A 20,260-nucleotide genomic window follows, 5' to 3' on the forward strand; every position below is an offset into this window, starting at 1 on the left:
TACACACATATCCATACATTTTTTTATTAAACAGGAATAAATTCTTGCATGGGGCTCGTGTGGCAAAAAAAAAACCTCCTGATTTGACGCAGGACTCAAACCTAGGCCTTCCCCACTTATGTGATTACAGACCACTGAGCTTTTCAGTCTTCAGAATAAACTCAGGAGTTTCTCATCGTAACACGATAGACTACAATGGCCGATGTCTTGCATGCGTACCAGGCAGACCCCAAGTGTGTGTGTGTGTGTGTGTGTGTGTGTGTGTGTGTGTGTGCGTGCGTGCGTGCGTGCGTGCGTGCGTGCGTGCGTGCGTCCGTCCGTCCGTCCAAGGTATACCTTTTTTACTATTTGAGTTTCTGTCATCAAATTTTCAACAAACCCTTATTATGACAATGTTGAGAAGACTAATTAACAATTGGGTGAAAATGGCAAAGGGCAAAGTAACATTGAGTAGAAATCGGCCTTATTAACCCATCCGCCGCTGCACACTGCGAGACAGCCTGTTATTTGTAATCACTTCCATGTTTATTTATTTGTTTACCATTGAGATTCAGTGTGTCTGTGCAGGCCATTACCTTTTTCCATTTGAGCTTTTGCCATCAAATTTTCAACAAACCTTTATTTGGAGATTATGGAGCATATCAATTAATACGCCTGGTGTTGGTTTAATGGTTAGGGTGGTGGGTTTGACATACTTGGATCCCAAGTTCAAATCCCATTTGGCTGTTAAATTAATACGAGGTGGGGTTGACTCTGCTTTGACTCAGGGTTGACTCGACCCCATCCAGGATTGTGCCCACTCGCCAAGGAGACTGCTTTGGCAGCACCAATGCTTTGCACAGAGTATGGTCCCAATGCATGGATGGATCAATTAATATAATATACTTAAAAAAAAATCATTGTTTTTGTCATGTTTAGTTTGAGTACAAAGCGGACACTGATGGGCTTTGCATTTTGAGATCCTTTCTAGTTTTCTGCTTTGTTTGTGAAGTTTCTCATGGTATTGATTTTTAATTTTTTTTGATTTCACCTTGACAACTCCGAAGAAGTCCCGTTGATTCCCCTGCAGTTGATTGCCTACTTACGTTATTGCCTTTTTGTGTGTGCTTTAATGGACAACGCTTAAGATAATTTTGTAATTATTCTCAGCACGATAAACATTTATTTCAGTTGGTGCTCTATTTCATACTGTTGGTGCTCATTAAAGACAAAGTAGTTATGGTGGTTTTTTGGGGGGTGAGGTGGGGGGTGGTGATGGTGGTTATCTCAGGCTCCGTGGATGAGATTGCAAGCAGGACAAATATACATGGGTGTACTCTTCCAATTATTATAAGAACATTGGAAAACAAAAGACAAATTAAGACAGTATTTCTGATTTGAATCTGAGATCGCAGCATCTTGAGTCAAGTGATCAGATAGCAGCACAAAGCAGGCCAATCCAAAAAGGGGACATTAGAGTGAAAGATTTCCACACGACATTACCACGGATCACCATCATCAAAAGGGAGAGCATGCAATGGTCACGTGGAATTTTACAAGTTGACATCGATACTAGTTCTGTCCATCTTTGACGGCTTCATCATATGCAGCAAAAAAACATTAATCCTGATTTATAGTTAACAGAAAACCACTGTGAATGCAAGTCTGCTGGATACATCTTTACCTGCCAAGATGGAATGAATCAAAGGTCCAGACAGGAAGATAAACTTCAAGGACAAGTAAAGACAAAAGAAGAAGAAAAAAAATCGCAGTGAAAAAAGACCACCAAATATTAATTGGTTCTGTAGCCCTTGCATACCAATACCATCATGATTGTATCAACCACTCCCAAGGAAGGAGAATGTGGATGGGAGAACACCAAAAAGTAATGATCAATCCACTGAGATGTCGACCTATGATGTAATGGGCAGACAGATGAGAGAGGTGAGCATTTCTTATTCTGGCAAATGTTTTTATTGCAAATTATCTGGAACTTTTAGGAGAAATATGAGTTTCATGAGTTGCTCCTGGGTACATAGAGGTAGAAAAAGGGGAGGAAAGTCGAAGTCAGGAAAGTCGTCATCAAATATAACTTAAGCTCACGTCATTGCTTTTGACAAAATTACTCTTCCGTTTTACTCGAACAACAACTGTTTGACAAGTTTGATGAGATCATAGTCAAAATTCTTGGGCGTGCCATCTTCCAGGCCATCCTGTTCCATGGGACGGCGCAAATAAAAGTTGTGTGCCCCTCGCCAACGTTCTGCATCCGAACTCGGCACCATGGCTTGTGGTACGCTGGCCAAACAGTCCGTGCTGCTTCTTCCTAAAACGCAATGCACTTTCCAATTGTCCCTTTGTGCCAAAGTCCTCAACTGGTCTTGCCTCAAAACAGGAGGCTTTTCACAACAAACTTAATCTGTATTGTTTTAAAGTTAACACTGACTGCCCTCCTGAGTGGCCAGTGCACATATTACAATTTGACTTGCCTCTGGACACAGAGGAAATCAACACTATGAGATCACATGCTCCATACCATTCATAACATGATCGAGCTATGGATCCGCCCCTCCTTCCACGTAACAATATGTATTAAAGTGTACAAAAGATCTTCATGGGGAAACACTCTCCCTGACTCCTGCTCCTCTCCTTTCTGTCACTCAACAACTCGCATGTGATGTCTTCACCGGTCTGCTCCCATTTGATCCCTAATTTGTCACTGAACCTGCCGTGTTCAGTCGTTTTGCTCCTCCATAAGCCGAGATTTCTGTTCACAAAAATAGTATGTGTTGGTGCTGCTCCCGACACAAACTGGGGATTTAGCGGTTGGCATGGCATTGTCTTGTAGTGGCAACTATCTTTTACCTCCGCCACCGAAGGTGATGAAGGAGGTTATGTTTTTATCCCTTTCTGTCTGTTTGTCTGTTTGTTTGTGTGCAGGATATGTCAAAAAGTTGTGGACCGATCCAGACAATTTTGTGGACAGGTTCAATGTGTGACAAGGACGAACTGATTCAATTCTGGTGAACATCTGGATCCGGATCCAGCTTCCAGAATTTTTGAAGTGATTCTTCATCATTTAGAGATTGAGCCAAAAATGATATATAGCACGATATCTCAAAAAGTTGTCGACGGATTCAGATGAAACTTGGTGGACATGTTGGGTGTGTGATAAGGAAGAATTGATTCAGTTTTTGGTGAAGATCCGAATGCGGATCTGGATATGAGAATTATTTAATTTAATGTGATTTTTCACCATTGAGAGATAGGGCCAAAAATGATATAGTGCTGTATGGCATGATATTTCAAAAATGTATTGGGCCTGATGTGTTCTCATGGATCAGGCATTACGTGGCGGAGGGATGCGCTCTACCGAACGCCCTTCTCGTTTTACATGTATCATTTTCTACTTGAACATCCGGTGCAGGCAGAGTTAATCCACCAAGTTTGTTCCATACATGCTGACACTCTGCTTGCAAATGTGGGTACCGGGGCATGTTTTTAAACTTGGAACAACCAATCAACCAGCCTGGTGTTGGCTTAGTGGTTAGGGTGGTGACTTGGGATCCTAGGGTCCTGAGTTTGATCCCAGTTGGCCACTGAATTAACACCAGGGGGTTGACTCATCCTGTCATCCTTCCAAGGTTAGCGAAATGAGTACCAGTATACTGGTAATAGGGGCACTGCAACAGCGGAATAGCCGTGCCTCAAACCAATGATGTAACCAGCAGCCAAAAAGGCAGCCCACGACGGGAACTAATCAACCCCGGAGTACTTTTCTAAAAGAGGGCAGGAAATGGATAACAACAAAAAGAAGAATCATCCCATGAGAGCGGAGAGTCACTGGCCAATGAAGCTTTAGCAACTACCAGTGCTGCTCGGTTATTTTAGCTTCGTTTGGTTTTCGTTCTGCCTCTTCCTCGTTCTCTTCATTTTCCCTTGTCACTATCATTGGTTTCCTAACTTGTTTCCGGGGGATCACTCCCATCGACCGGATGAACATTTCTACTTTGTAGGCCTTGGTAATCGACTCGGGTTTCGAGGAACATCAGCTGCATCTCGGTGGAACCACCCCAGATGAACTTGCCTATTTCCAGGACTTGGTATTTTCAGCTGCTGGAAATCAACATTTCATGACGTATTTCCCACCGGGATTTTTGACCTGTATTCGGAGGAGTATTGGCCACGTGCATCTCGGCTGCTTTCGCCGTTACTCCCGTCGCTATGTTTGCTGAGCATAATGGAGACTTGGAGATTGCCAGCGTTAATCGAACCACCGTATGACCACACGTGAGTGGAAATTCACACACAAAATTCCGACAGTCTTCTCAGCTTTCTCTTTGCAAAAATGTTACGAGAGATCTTTAATGATTAAAGTCCGAGCAAATGAGACAGCTGACACAATGCTCCCTCAGAAGGGCTGCACGCCCTCCACAATCCATTACCTCCTGTTAGCACACGACCAAATGGCAGGTTCAGTTAAAATCAGTTCCAAAGGAATTCAAACCCAGAACCTAGATACCTTGAAGGCAACACAATACGTGCAACTCAACGATGCACTGTATATTCACATCGATTTACTTGCAAATGATCTGAACAGAAATATAATTCGAATGTGCATTCATATCGCTACACAGGTAAGTAAATTGACAAGGGCACAGGTACAACATCCGGTACTTTACACCACCAGCCTGACACCAAGAAAGAAGGTTGACGCTCTAATCACAGCTTTCCATTCCAACTCCCTGCAGTGTTTGTCTCTCCCTTCCCATCATTCCAAAGCTCCATTTACCTGCTGATGTCTTTGCTGTAATTCCGTGGCGCCTTTATTTTCACTCTCCACACTTTCAGGCATCTCTTGTTACGAGCAGCTTCTCTGCCACTTTGGCTTTGTGGTACATGAATTAACTTTTGCCTCGCACTACAAGTTTACAATACCACTTTTTCATATTGCCTTTGTGCTTTTTCTCACGTCGGTTGTATGCTCATTTAGCAGGTGTGGATGTGGGCTTTTTACTATTGGTATTAACAATGTTTTTTCTCATTTTGATATGGTCGATGATTGACCACCCTGCAATTAGAGATATTTGATAATACCAGTACGTGCCCGTAAAAAAAAAAAAAATAATAATAATAATAAATAAATATTCAAACCGTGAGCAACAAACAACAACCACACAGGCCGTTTCTTCGCTATCGCGTGCCCGTACGTGCGTGGCGCGGAAGTTCGCATATCACAGTTACGATGATTCGCAATTTAGGTTTTAATGGCCAATTATTCAATTCGCGCCAACGTATTTTGCCTTTTCGCAATGTCATCACAAGGAAAAACAAAAAGAGAAGAGAAGAGAAAAAAAATTACTTCGTGGTTCAGAGCACACCAGCACTCTGATGTTACCGAAATTTATGCACCGTCTAATATGAAAACAATCATAACTTGCGGCATTGTGTTTATCTATAAATGCGCATAAGAAATCGAGAAATTATTAGAATACACGAAGTCATCACTATCCGGAAGCCCGTACGTTGTAACCCGTAATGGGGAACGCGGCTGAGCTTCCCTTCCCCATCGGCCATGCCCACGCAACAACGTGTCTTGTCATTGGTTTGGTAAATAAATGGCCATAACTTGGGAAGCACTTGTCCGATTTATATCAAACCTTGAAAAGGCACATCCTCAGGTCCCCAGCAATATACCTGGCAAGTTTTAATTAGATCGGACCAGTGGTTGTCGAGAAACAGCGGTCACACACACACACACACACACACAGACACACACACACACACACACACACACACACACACAGATTGCTGGAATTATAGATAGATACATATTATGTGAAGCGCTTTCTCACCACTGATTCACTGACTGACTGGCTGACTTATAACAAAGATCGGTACCTTCCAGGTGATGTAGAAAGCTGAAATTTTGTGTGCTCAAAGGACATTGAAGCTGCTTCACCAGAAAAATAAAATCAGAGAATTGTTGGACAATATCCATAAATGAAAATATTTTAAAAATGAAAAAAATGCAGGTGAGCAACCCAAGACAATGGGGAAGCACGGTAATTTTGTGTGCCGGCGGCATCGAAGCCGATACACCAGGAAACTAGAAGAGCACTCGGTGGAGCGCATACCTCCACCACGTAATGCCTGATCCCCGAGAACAAGCAGGCCCAATACATTTTTGAGATGTCGTGCTGTATATTATTTTTAACCCTATCTCTCAATGGTGAAGAATCACTTAAAATATTCTCAAACTCAGATCCGACTTTGATACATACGTGTGTGTGTGTGTGTGTGTGTGTGTGTGTGTGTGTGTGTGTGTGTGTGTGTGTGTGTGTGTGTGTGTGTGTGTGTGTGTGTGTGTGTGTGTGTGTGTGTGTGTGTGTGTGTGTGTGTGTGTGTGTGTGTGTGTGTGTGTGTCTACATACATATCTATACTGTATATTGAAATTTGTATAATATCCGATCCAAATTCAGCTTGGTCGCGGATAAGTTGAGAATACCTGTAAATAATCTAAGTTAAGCTGATTCCTGAAACAAAGAACATCACAGCCTTCTCACAAGTCCACTTGTCAATGATATCCAGTCATATACATTTTCTGTAGTGTTTATCAAGAGGCTTAAAGCAACAACAAGAAATGGAATTAACCTGATTTGCATCTCAGAGCAATGTTTATTTAGTAGTTATCGTTTGCTTGCTTTGGCGCATTGGTTCAGGTACCTCTGCAGGTAATGAATCTTTTAATAAGCAATGTAATGTGAAATTGTAAAACAGCAGTTTTGTTTTCTCTTACTTTGACGGATGATTATTGGGAGACTGCAGTGATGGAGGTGAGTTGTGATATGATCCTTGGGTACATTTGGCCCTTTACAATGACAAAAATAAATCTGCCATGGTGATTCGTGGTAAGGTATACCAATGCATATTGCTGGCAGTACATCACCCTTCCAAGCCAATCTCCCAGAACCTGGCAGGGTTTCTCAACAAAGGGATTGCACATTTTACCGGCTGACCATTACCAGAAGAATGGAGTAGCAGTTGTCAGCTTTGCGCAAGGAAGAAACTCGGTATCATCTGCTGCAGAAAACACAGCCTTTTTCCAGTTCGTTTTTTATTTATTACAAAATCGAGGCAATAGAGGGTAAAACGGCAACAAGCTGACAAGAGAGTGGGGGTGCAATAGGGCAGCAACAGTTGGGCACAAGCAAGGGCAGGAAAAGAGGAGATAGGATGGGAGTAGATACAGGAACCTGCAAAAAGAGGGTTGGGTTAGGTGCGCAGGTGGGGATGGGGATAACATGAGATGATAGTGCACCACTTGCTTGAAGCCCTGGTGCTAAGAGTCGAATGGAACAGCCACAGAAAGGTGGTTCCACAAATGGGAGAAACAAGGAGTAAGAGTTAAGGTGTGCACTCAGCCTGAATTTTGAGAAATTTAACCCTAAGGGGTTGCTGGAGGAAGGTGTGCATCTTGGAGACATTTGGTAGGGTTTAGAGGGCTGAAAGGGAGCTATGCCGGAAGAAAGGCAGCAAAAAAAATAGTGTTTACAATGCAGCATCTCGATCTGATAACCATTCTGCTCCGTTTCCAGTCCTGGCTCCTCATCTGTGTCTGAGATTGTTACCTCCACCACCGAAGGTAGATGGAGGTGATGCTTTCACCCATGTCTCTGCCTGTCTGTTTTTCTGAATGTGAACAGGATATCTCAAAATCCGATGGACGGATTCGAACGAAATTTGGTGGACATGTTGGGTGTGTGAAAACGACGAAATTATTCCATTTTGCTGAAGATCTGGATCCGGATACTGGAATTTTCTTCGGTTATTCTTCACCATCGAGAGACGGGGCCAAACATGATATATAACATGTTTCAAAATGTTGTGAATGGATTTGGATGAAACGTGGTGGACAGATTGGGTGTGTGACAAGGACGAATTGTTTATATTTTCATAAAGATCCAGGTCCGGATCCGGACATGAGAATTTTTTAATTTCTCAAGTGATTCATAATTTAAAGATTAGGCCAAAAGCGATACATTGCATGATACGAGGTCTAAAAAGTAACGGGACTGAGCCTGCTGTGTGTCCACTTACACAACTTGAATGAATGGGTTGCGTCACAGTCTTTTGCAACAGTCCAGCAATGTATATGATTGGTGATGGTTGACTGCGCTCAGTGTGTGATTTTTTTTACAGGTCGTGCTTTACACATTGTCTAGTCTGAGTCGTCGCGCTATGAGTCGTGAACAGAGAGCCAATCTGAAGTTTCGTGCCAAGCTTGGCAAAACACCTTCCGAATCCTTCGCAATGCTGCAGCAACTCCATGGAGAAGAAACGATGTCACATACACGTGCATTTGAATGGCACAAGAGGTTCAAAGAGGGACAGGAGGAGGTTGAAGATGATCCACGGTCTGGAAGACCTTCAACGTGCAGAATGGCGGACAACATCGAGCGTGTGAAGCAGATGGTGCGCGCAGATCATCAACTCACGGTGCGGATGATTGCTGAGGAACTTTCCATCAACTAGGACACTGTCTGGAGCATCATCACTGAAAATATTGAAATATTGAAATGTTGTCTGAGGACCAGAAACAGTAAAGAGTCACTGTCTGTCAAGACATTATCGAGCACCTTGAGGACGATCCAGACCTGATCGCGAGAGTCATTACTGGCGATGAATCGTGGATATTCAAATACGATCCCAAGACCAAACAGCAGAGTCGTCAGTGGAAAAGTCTGGCCTCACCAAAGAAAGCAAGGATGTCGAAGTCGAAGGTCAAGGTGATGCTCATTGCGTTTTTTGACATCAAGGGCGTCGTCCACTTCGAGTTTCTACCACAGGGTAAAACAGTGAATCAATACGTGTACAAGGAGATCCTCCGGCGCCTCAAGAGATCAGTCCGGGACAAGAGGAGGGGTCTGTGGGAGAACAACGCCTGTGTGCTCCACCATGACAGCGCCCCTGCTCACAGTGCCCTGAGCATCCGACAGTTTCTGGTGGAGAGGAACGTGCCAACCCTGGAGCAACCCCCGTATTCTCCAGACTTGGCCCCTTGTGATTTTTTTTCCTATCCGCCAAGCTCAAGGGGGTGATCAAGGGGACCCGATTTCCTGATGTGGATGCCATCAAAAGGACCGTGATGATGGAGCTCCAGAGGATTCCAGAAGAAGCCTTTCGGGGATGCATCGAAGCGTGGAAGAAGAAGGTGGGCAAGTGTGTGAGAGTGGAGGGAAACTATTTTGAAGGGGACAAGCTGTGATTTCAATGTGTGTTTTGGAAGAAAATTTCTGTGAAGTCAGTCCCGTTACTTTTTAGACGGACCTCGTATTTCAAAAAGTTGTGTGTGGGTTATGACAAGTTTTGGTGTATGAGTTGGGTCGTCAGTGAAAATAACAAGCCGATTATATTTTGGTTAAGATCTGGATGCAGATTCAGCCTATCAGTGGGAAACAGAACATAAACTCCTCAGACTGGCGGAGGTATGCACTCCACCGAGTTCCGTTCTAGTTAGATGCTGCAGCCGTGGACTCGTGAATGACTTGGGACTGCGCTGTAATTACTCAAGCCAACAGCTTACAGGACAAAAAAACTTGTAACTCATCGATGATAAATCACTGCCCCACCATTTCTGTGTTCAAATTTTGACTCTAACGGTTAAAAAAAAATCCTTTCAGTTGTGTTTTCATTCTGAGTGTTTTGTCTCTCTTCTCTCTCTTCCCTCTCTTCTCTCTTCTTTTCACTTCTTCTCTCTTCTCTCTTCTCTCCCAGCACCAAGTCACCTCGGCAATGACTTAATTACTTTTGAACTCTCTGTCCTGTGTTAGATCTTTTGTTTTTTTTCGAAATTGGATCCACATAAAAACCTCCATTTGCTTTCAGGCCAGCAAGGACACTTATACATCATTCAGCCAGCGGTGTCATCTCCAACACAAATATTAGTGATTCTGTGGCATAGTTTGAAGAAGTAAACTGTTTGGCCAGGACCATAGTTGTCATGTTGGTGGTAGAGCCTCATCATCTTTCCAGTGCATCAGGGTGCTCACAACAACTATTAAATGTTGCCAAGAAATGCTTGAGAAAAATTCATATAAAGGGGCGCCCTACGTATATGTGTTAAAACACATCATTACGTTAAGTTTTTTTGTGCACCTTCAAAACAAAAACCCATAAGATAATGTGCATGTGTATGATTAATTTGTTTAAAACATTGGCACCTCTTTATATGAACGTTTCTAAAGCATTACTTGGTCCCTCCAAAGAACACAAGGGTAGTACAGCATGCACACGAGCTTTTTTGAATGTGCCTTATTGTCAATTGTCTGGCATTTTCCACAATCCATGTAATGTCCCTTCTTTTCTTTTGTTTGCCACATGGCACATTCCATACAAAGGGGTCTTTCCTGTGCCCCTGGCATTTTCACCAAGAATACATACAGTAAACCCTCAAATATCACGGGTTTTGACCAATTGCGGGCAACATAATGTGTTTCAATTTTGTTATCATGGTATTTAATTTTGGCCAATCGTGGTTTTTGAGCTGAGATGAGTCAATGGTGGGTCCGCTTGTCGGAATACCTCCCATTACGAGCCTTTTTTGTTTCTCGTGCACTGTTAATTGCCGTAATGAGACCAGCAAATGGGAACAAAGCTGAATTTAATAATGATTCATCATCGAACAGGAAATGACAAACGGAGATCATGTAATACTGGATCTACAAGATCAAGTAGACACACAAACAGTTAATAATGGCACCCAAATGTAAAATGATGGATAAAATTAATTGTGCCAAAAGGAAGAGAAATGTTATAGCATTGTGCTAAAAAAAATACGTTGGCAAGAAGTAAAAGTGCAAATTTACCCCTTTGAGTGGACCATGGTTCAACGATGGCCAACCATAGTGCTGCGAAAAACTACCCACCGCAGATCATTGAACGAATTGGGGTGAAGAGATTTATGCCGGAGCAGGTTTTTAATGCCAAAGAGACGGGATTATTTTGGAAAAGGATGCCATCTCATACCTTCCTGTCCAAGCAGGAAAGATCTGCTCCGGGTCAAGGGAGCTAAGTATCGTCTTTCCTTTCTGCTTTGTGGCAATGCAGCAGTTGACTTCGTCGTGCTCCCGATGATCCAACAGCCATCACAAGTTTTACGTCCATATCTTTCTAACCTCCACCTTTCCCCCGCTTTAACAGCATCATCATCATCATTATAATCATCATCCTGAGCTAAGTCTTGTGTTTTCTATTGATGGCAGAGTTAGTAATATGTTTACCCTCACCCACCTCGCTATTTTGTTAAAAACTTAAAAAGGTAAAACTCTTGCGTTTTTGTTTATTCTATGATGTATTTATATGTTTATTTCAATGTTAACATGATATATATATATATATATATATATATATATATATGTATTCATATATTATACATATATAGATTTTTATATACACGCAGTACATATAATGTCAATTGCAGAAGCATAATCAACTATTTGCCCATTTAAATACAACATTTTAACACCCGCATGTACAGTACTACACCTCGCTTTGTTTTCCTTTCTCTTTGTTTTTTTAATCTCTTCTTCACTTGGATGCCATTTTCTCTGATTCACAACAGGACATCATATTTGGGTGGCTTTTATTTCACAAAAACGACTGCAAAAAATGTGAGTGGGTGAGTGTTTGCACTCAATAGTGCATTCACTCTTCACCCACTTCAAATATCTCTGAAACTTTGTTGATCATCTCAGAAATTTCATGAATATCAAAATGAGCACATTTTATTTTCTCTTTGAATAATGTGATTTTTTATATGCAAAAAAAAAAAAAATGAGAGAGATAGAGACATATAGAGATCAGGTTTGAATTTTATGGGGTTTCAGGATATTAATGCGGTTAAGTACAAAAGGAATATCAAGGTAAAAGAAGGGTGGATTGAGTTCGACTTAGCTTATTAACAGGTGTTTAATAACTTGAAGCTTTGAGGTTTATACGTAGCATAGACAGGTTAGAGTTCTTCCAATCAGCAAAGCTGGTACCCACTCTTCATTTACTGTTATTACTACTTGCTCCCCATGGGAGCAGCAGGATGGGTCATGTTATTATCCTCTCTGGGGTATATAGATAGATAACAGTCGATCTAGGCTCGGGTCCGTTAATCTGTCGGGGGCACGATAAGCAAATGCCTCAGGAATGTCAGGTTTCCTCTCTTTCAGTTTAATGTTAAACAGCAGTCGTGACTGTTTACAAAAATAATCATACGTGTTTGCGGTTTATAATATATTTACTTCTGTTTGTGGTGCCCCACGAAATGCCACGGTAAGCTATTTATTCACGTTAACACGGCGTTTCTCCAAGGGGGAAAAACCCCCTTGGGGAGGGGGGATATGGTTAATATTAATATTGTTTTGTAATTACATTGATATGATGCTATTATCATTATTGGTTCACAAAAAAATATTTTCACGAAAAATAGAAGTGACTATATTCGTTATTGTTGTGTGTATGTCTGTATGTCTGTCTCTGTCTGTGTGTCTGTCTGTCTGTATGTCTGTCTGTCTGTCTGTCCCGAGCATAGCTCCGTGGGTTTTTATCCGATCCTGATGAAATTTTTGTGGGAGGTTTATATCATGATCTAGTTGTGTTTTCCTGAAAATGGGCGTGGTGCGCCCATTATGGGTGGAGCCACGCCCAAAAAACATGTGTTTTTAGGGGGTAGCCGATTTCAATTTGCATGTTCTCCTAGAGGTTTTGTCGAATCTGGCAGGGATTTCAGTATTTGGTTAGCCCAATGGCACCTGCATAGCCCCACGGAGCTCGATTTTTCATTTTCATCCCAAGGTCAAGGTCACAAGGTCACCAACTTAGAAAATTGCGATTTTGACATAAAAAAATTTCTTCTCCGAGGGGTTTGTCGAATCTGACAGGGGTTTTGGTATTTGGTTAGCCCAATGGCACCTGCATAGCCCCACAGAGCTCGATTTTTCATTTTCGTCCCAAGGTCAAGGTCACAAGGTCACGAACTTAGAAAATTGCGAATTGTGTTTTTAGGGGGTAGCCGATTTCAATTTGCATCTTCTCCTCGGGGGTTTGTCGAATCTGGCAGAGGTTTCGGTATTTGGTTAGCCCAATGGCACCTGCATAGCCCCACAGAGCTCGATTTTTCATTTTCGTCACAAGGTCAAGGTCACGAGGTCATGAACTTAGAACATTTCGAATTTTGACATAAAAATCATACGACCGCCCAAACTTTGAGAGCGGGGATGACAATATTTTTTATGCATAATCTTGAGGTCATTCCCCACCTAAAGTCTTGAAACCATTTTTCTCTATCTCGAACACCTTGCCCGTGGCGCCCCCTACAAGTTTGTTTTTACGCTGATTTCATCAAAGTATGGATAACACTGAACAACAAATTTAAAAAAAAAATTTTTACTGGAGATGTGTAAAGTGATTAAGACTAATTTGGGTACGCTGATTTCAAAAATCATAACCGTTTTGCTGTATCACGTCAGGATTTTCAGGAACAGAAATATTCCCATTGCCTAGAAGTCAGGATTTCAATGAAATTTACATATGTCTTTAACATGTCTATTTCGTACAATTGTTGTTAACTTGTGTTATATTTCTTTCTTTCAGATAAAGATGAGTAGGCGTTCCTGTACCAATCATCCTGACAACTTCTGTTATGTCTGTGGTCGGTATACCAAAAACGATCAACAGCGAAGTATATCTACAGCAGTGAAAATGAAGGCCGCCTACTTTCACTACTTCGGGTGTAAGGTGGGGGACCAAGAACAGAGCTGGGCACTACACACATCTGCTGCACAAGCTGTCACACAACCTTGACTCAGTGGTTGGTGGGCAAGCGCGCGAGCATGCCATTTGCGGTGCCCATGATATGGCGTGAGCCGCAGAATCATCATGATGATTGTTATTTCTGCTGCACAAGCATCGCCGGCTTCAACAAGAAGAATAAAGGTCACATCAAGTACGCTGACTGCGTCTCTGCTCGTAAACCTGCGCCTCATGATGACGAGAAGCCTGCTCCAACACCTCCAGCTGATCAGAACATAGCTGTAAGCAGTGGTGAAGAGGATGGTGATGATGAACCTTTTGAACCCGACACTCAAGAATCACACCTTCTGAACCAGGGAGACTTAAATGATCTTGTAAGAGATCTCTCGCTGTCAAAGGCGAAGGCAGAGCTGCTTGGATCAAGGCTGCAGCAGTGGAATCTACTTGAACCTAACACCAAGATATCCTTGTTCAGAGCACGTCACAGAGACATGGCTGAGTTCTTTGAGATGGAAGACACGATGACATTCTGCAGTGACATCAACGGTCTGTTGAAAGAACTTGGGTGTGATCACGATCCTGCAGACTGGCGCCTCTTCATCGATTCCGGGGAAGAACAGCTTGAAGGCTGTTTTGCTCCACAATGGCAACGAGAAACCATCAGTCCCACTGGCTCACGCGTGCTCGGCATGACAGAGACCTATGAGACTATGCGGCAGCTGCTTGATTCCATCAAGTACAATGACTTCAACTGGCACATCTGCGGAGACTTGAAAGTGGTGGCGCTGTTGTTAGGGCTGCAGTCAGGCTACACGAAATACATGTGTGCTTCCTTTGTCTCTGGGATAGCAGAGACGACAAGAATCACTGGACGAAGAAAGATTGGGAAGAGCGAAAAGAGCATGTACCTGGTCGACACAACGTGAAGCATGTCGCCCTTGTCGACCCAGCCAAGGTTTTCCTTCCACCACTCCACATAAAGCTCGGCTTGATGAAAAGTTTTGTACGAGCAATGGATCTGAATGGGCGTGGGTTTTTATACCTCAAGGAAAAGTTTGGCAACACCTTGTCGGAGGCCAAGATCAAGGCTGGTGTCTTTGTTGGACCGCAAATCCGACAGATTATGAAGGGCGAAACTTTTCCGACAACTCTAAACCCCAAAGAGCTGGCAGCGTGGAGGAGCTTCAAAGCTGTGACGGACAACTTCTTGGGGAACGAGCGCGCGGACAACTATGAAGAAATAGTGCAGCAGCTGCTGGAGTCCTTCAGGAAACTTGGCTCCAGGATGTCCCTGAAAATCCATTTCCTACACCAGCACCTGAACTTCTTCCCTGACAACTTGGGAGCAGTCTCGGACGAGCACGGCGAGCGATTCCACCAAGAGATTTCACTCATGGAGTGAAACAAGGGCGGCACAACCCGAACATGATGGGCGATTTCTGCTGGTTCCTGCATCGTGAAACTGACACAGAGCAGCACAAACGCAAAGCCAAATGCCTAAAGCATTTTTAATTACATTCTAGTGGAGTTTTTCTGTAATTTCTATAATTTTCAAGCAATCATGATGAAATAAATGAATAAATGAATTTTTGTAAATTTCATTGAAATCCTGACTTCTAGGCAATGGGAATATTTCTGTTACTGAAAATCCTGACGTGATACAGCAAAACGGTTATGATTTTTGAAATCAGCGTACCAAAATTAGTCTAAATCACTTTACATATCTCCAGTAAAAAATTTTTGTTGTTCAGTGTAATCTGAGGAGTGTGAAATGCCATATAGCCTATTTGACTTTATATTGTTCCTGGAATGTTCCAGAGGAAGTTTTGCACCAAACGTCATCATCCTTGACCTTCGACCTTTAAAGGCCACAAAGGTCAAATTTTCAAAGTTGTGGGAATCGAACCGGGTTTTCGTCCTTCCTCGACGAACTAACTACATTAAGCTACAGCACGTATCCTGTTTCCCTTATTTTAATGTCCACAGCATTGTTTTGTGACCTTTAAAGGTTATGCAAAGGTCAAATTTTGAAAGTTGTTGAACGAAACCGGGTTTTTGACATTTTGCAGCTAATACCTATCACCGTACCACATCATGTTGATCATTTTTATAACTTGGTCAAAAATTATCACATTGTCTCATCCTTGACTTCTGAAACAATCTGCATCGTCAAATACCACTCGTGAACCATCATCGTCTTCAGACTTGTTGTTATTTCTTTTGTTATTAAAAGCGGCCTTGGGAAAACGCCATGACACGCTATCTATACACCTCAACATGGATTTTGCCCAAGGTGGAAAACCTCCCTGTGGAGGGGGTCAAATTAAGTCACTACAACCTCAATCGTGTAACCTTTAGTCCTCCTGTCAAGTTGGGTTGAGATTGGATAAGTAACGACCGAATGTATCGCGGTCAGACGGACAAACAGACAAACACCAAATTGCGAATTTGAGGATGATTATATTGTTTGAAATGTGTTCGAGTGCGTGTGTGTGTGTGTGTGTGTGTGTGTGTGTGTGTGTGTGTGTGTGTGTGTGTGTGTGTGTGTGTGTGTGTGTGTGTGTGTGTGTGTGTGTGTATATTAAAAATATATATATATATATATATATATATATATATATATATATATATATATATATATATCTATATCACAAGGATGTCTGTCCGTTAGCTGTTACGCTGATTGACTGTGTGAGGCTGGGTGCAATGTGATTGGCTCCTCGCAAGATTTATAGATTTATTAAAAGCCGATATTCAAAATATGATTCCATATTTGGCGATCGAAACTCATGGCATAAATTATTATATCGAAATCTTGAATGAAATCTTATAAAAATTATGAAAAAACGATTTCTTTCTCACCCAATATAATTAAATAATATGCTTGTGGGAGGTGAAGTTAAATGTCTCCAAAATGCATTTCTTTTTTCACTCTTTCAAAGGTAATTATTGTACATCTGATTATATTTTACACTATCCAGGGACAGCAGTCATGATATTTTTGTATTTGGAATTTACTTTGTTTAAATGTATATTTTTAACATGTAAAAACAACATGGAATTGCAGTTTGTTTGTTAACAGTGTGTTATGATACAACCTCGGCCGAAAGGATGACGTTGAGGTACCCACACTCACCTCTAAACTGTCTTGCCCCGGGTTTGAATCTCGACCCAGCTATTAAATGTCATTTTGGAGTTTCACAGGCAAGGTGAATCATCAATGTCTGTGTCGTCCCTCCGATGGACGTTAAACTGGGCGTCCTGTCTTCCGACATTAGTTAGTGGACGTTAAGATCCCCTCGGTGTCCTTCACGAAGAGTTGGCAAGTTATTTCTGGTACTAAGATTAAATTATAAATTCCTGCCTGAACTGCTGTTGGGAAGGCAATGACAAACCAACCAGTCTGAGTGGGGGAGAGAGGATGAGAGTGGGGGAAAGAGAGAGTGGGGGAGGGAGGGGAGGGCGAAGAGAGAGGGAGGGGAGAGATTATGGGGGGGCGGGGTGAGCGAGGGAGAAGGAGAGGAGAAACAGGGGAGTAGGGGGAGAGATGGTGAGGGGAGAGAGGGGAGGGTAAGATATGAAGGAAAAGAGGGGAAGGAGGGAGAGTGGAGAGGAGAGGAGGAGAGACAGGCAAATGGGGATAGAGAAAGTGGGGGAGGGAGAATGGAAGGAGAAGGGAGGAGTGGGGGAGGGGAGGGAGAAGGGAGTTGGGGGATATAGGATGAGATTGGGGGAGAGACAGGGGAGAGAGGTCGTGGGGGGTGGGGTGGTTGGGGAGAGAGGGTAGGGAGAGAGGAGAAAGGAGGGGATCGGGAGGATTTGGGTGGGAGGAGGAAGAAGTTTCCTTCTGTATCCATCCTGTCCACCCCATTCCTCCCAACCGCATTGTTTGTCCAATTCTCCCTCTTTTCTATCCTTCCTCCCCACTGTTGGTGTCCCCCCCCCCTCGCTACTGTTCCTTTTGTCCTGTTGTGTCATGATCCATTTCGTGTTCTCGCTCTTCCATGAGCCTTGACACTGCATCCAAAAAAGTCATAGGTTGGCACCCATTGTACAAGCTTCATGGGTCGAATGGTCTCTTTCTGTGTTGAAGTTCTGAGGAAGGGAAGTCATCTATTATATATTGTGAACCTTGATGTCTGTCCATGCCCTTGTTTAATTGTCTCACGTTTATGTCGGCCACTTCTCCCGCTGCATTGAAGAACTCAACATTCACTTTTGAAATGACGGGAGAAACAGGCATGAGTAATGTTGATGCCAAATTGATTTTGCAACCAGGATATTTTGCACTCTTTTGAGACAAATCCAACCTCCACCCCCCCCCCCCCCCGCCCCATGTCAGACTGTCAGGCTGCTCTGTCATTGTAATCACTGACAATTAGCTGTGCAATCTCATTGGAGTTTGCATGGGATACCAGTAGTGCCGGATTAAGCCTCGGCTGGCCCTAAGGCACATTTTGAAATTTTAGAGAATGGCCTGAAAATTTTAAATTAGATCTCGGGCTCATGGAAATGGACCCCAGACAAAAGATGAACTGATTCAAGAACAAAATATTTAATACAAAAAAAGACAAATATTTAATGTGAAAATAATTTTTGGCCCAAATTTTTGACTGGCCCTAAGGCACATGCCTTGTCTGCCTAATGGTTAATCCAGCACTGAATACCAGAACTCCCAGAAGGGAAACCTCATTGAATGCGACATTGAGTTAAAACGTTTATTGCCACGTCATTGCATGTTCAGGGCAGTTCAATTGCAGTTTAAGTTTGCTACATCAGCGCTGACTCCATAGAATGAGGTGCATTGACTTCCTTTTTGCTTCCTTTGTATTTATGTTGTCTCCAGGATCATCACTTGTATGTTTTCTTGAAAGAACGTCATTTGGTAATCCTTCATGTTCGGCACCGTCAAGCAGTTTCATTTGAATTGACAAACCTGTGGCAATACTGCTCAACATTTCTTCTCTCAAAAGGATATTGAGGGTATACGCACAGCTTGGTGAAGTCATAGTTCTTGGTTTTGGTGGTTATTTATTCAGGCGGATCGAAAAGGGAAATGGAAATTGTCTGTGGCCAGCTGGTTTTGAAGTTTGATCTACTCAATTTTTATTTTCGTGCAGAAAATGGTTTATGCTAATTTTTATGTTTATGTTAATATCGTTTCTTTAATTTGAGTGTCTTGTTGATTTTCTTTGGCCCGTTGTCAGTAATTTTCTATTCTGCATCATTTCATTCTCTCTCACTTTGTTCAAAGCCACTATATGCATATCGCTCCTTTCTTTTCGTTGTGCTTTCCATTTATATTGTCTACTGTTTCATTATTCAGCCAGATGGTGACACATCTGTCTTGGCTTCTGGTAGCCCAAATGGCCATGCTTGCCATCAGCATGCGGTTCATCACCCTCACTCAGATGTCTCTTTCCCTCTTTCTTCTGCTATTTCCCTCCCTCTCCCTGGTTCTCCTGGTATTGAATGAAATGATTGCAAACCAACATTGCCATTGCACATTTCTTCTGAATATGTTTGGAAATCAATGTGATCATTCCACACTACCCTTTTGGATCTGTGTGATAATGCCCTGTCAAAACACACACACACACACACACACACACGCACACAGGGTATCTCAAAAAGATGGAAACACATTTTAAGAAAGAAGAACGACCCGTTACACACCTCAGTGGAGGTCGATATTTGGTGTGTGCAGAAGCAATAGCTTTTGGCACATGGTGAACTATCGCAGATGTTCAAATTGACCACCGTCAGCTTCTTGGCACTGGCGACAGCGCCAAACAACTGATTGACAAACATTCAACAACGTGTCTGTTGGGATAGCTGCCTTCTCTGCATAAATGTACGGATTTTCAGAGGACCAATACACACAATTATGTCGGTTCACTGTACCAATGAGCTTTTATTTTGCCTAATCTGACCAAATAATCATGTACACAAACCGTGCATCGTCATCCACCTTCCCTTGAAACTTTCACTAAACTCACCTCTTTGATCCAGATCATCTTCAATCATTTCTTTTCACCGTCTCAGCACATATAACATTTCCATTTTGCAACTTTGAGAATCGGGTGTACATTTGCCCTGCCTATTCCAGTCTCGGCACATCACCTTACGGATTTTTGTGGTGATCGTGTGAATTGCTGTAACACCATAGCAGAATTTTCCCCACCCAATGATGATGAGCAGGGTCTCCAACATTGTTGTTTCCACATGTCTTGCACAGTACCATACATCTCAAATTTATCACAAATTCTTGTAATTGTTCTTTATCATGGAGGTTCCATTGTAAATTCATGTCTCCACTATCTTTGCACTTCACAGGCATTTTTGAATTTCAAATACCACTTCAAAATTTATTTACTGTGTTCAAACAAACATCAAGCAATCCTCTGCCATGTTTGTCTGGTTTACATTATGGGTATCGTTTAGTTATTGTCTTTGCGACTAACACCATCTGTTCGG

General features: G+C 42.5%; 1 protein-coding gene across 23 annotated transcripts in view; it reads left to right on the top strand.

Moving 5' to 3' along the window:
• Positions 1 to 20,260, top strand: part of LOC147030935 (semaphorin-6B-like) — a 768,963-nt gene that overhangs the window by 599,903 nt on the left and 148,800 nt on the right. The gene's annotated exons all lie outside the window — the stretch shown is intronic.

The sequence above is a fragment of the Eptatretus burgeri genome, chromosome 3, assembly GCF_056783735.1.
Source record: "Eptatretus burgeri isolate ZD-2024b chromosome 3, Ebu_testis_v1, whole genome shotgun sequence".
Lineage (NCBI taxonomy): Eukaryota > Metazoa > Chordata > Myxini > Myxiniformes > Myxinidae > Eptatretus > Eptatretus burgeri.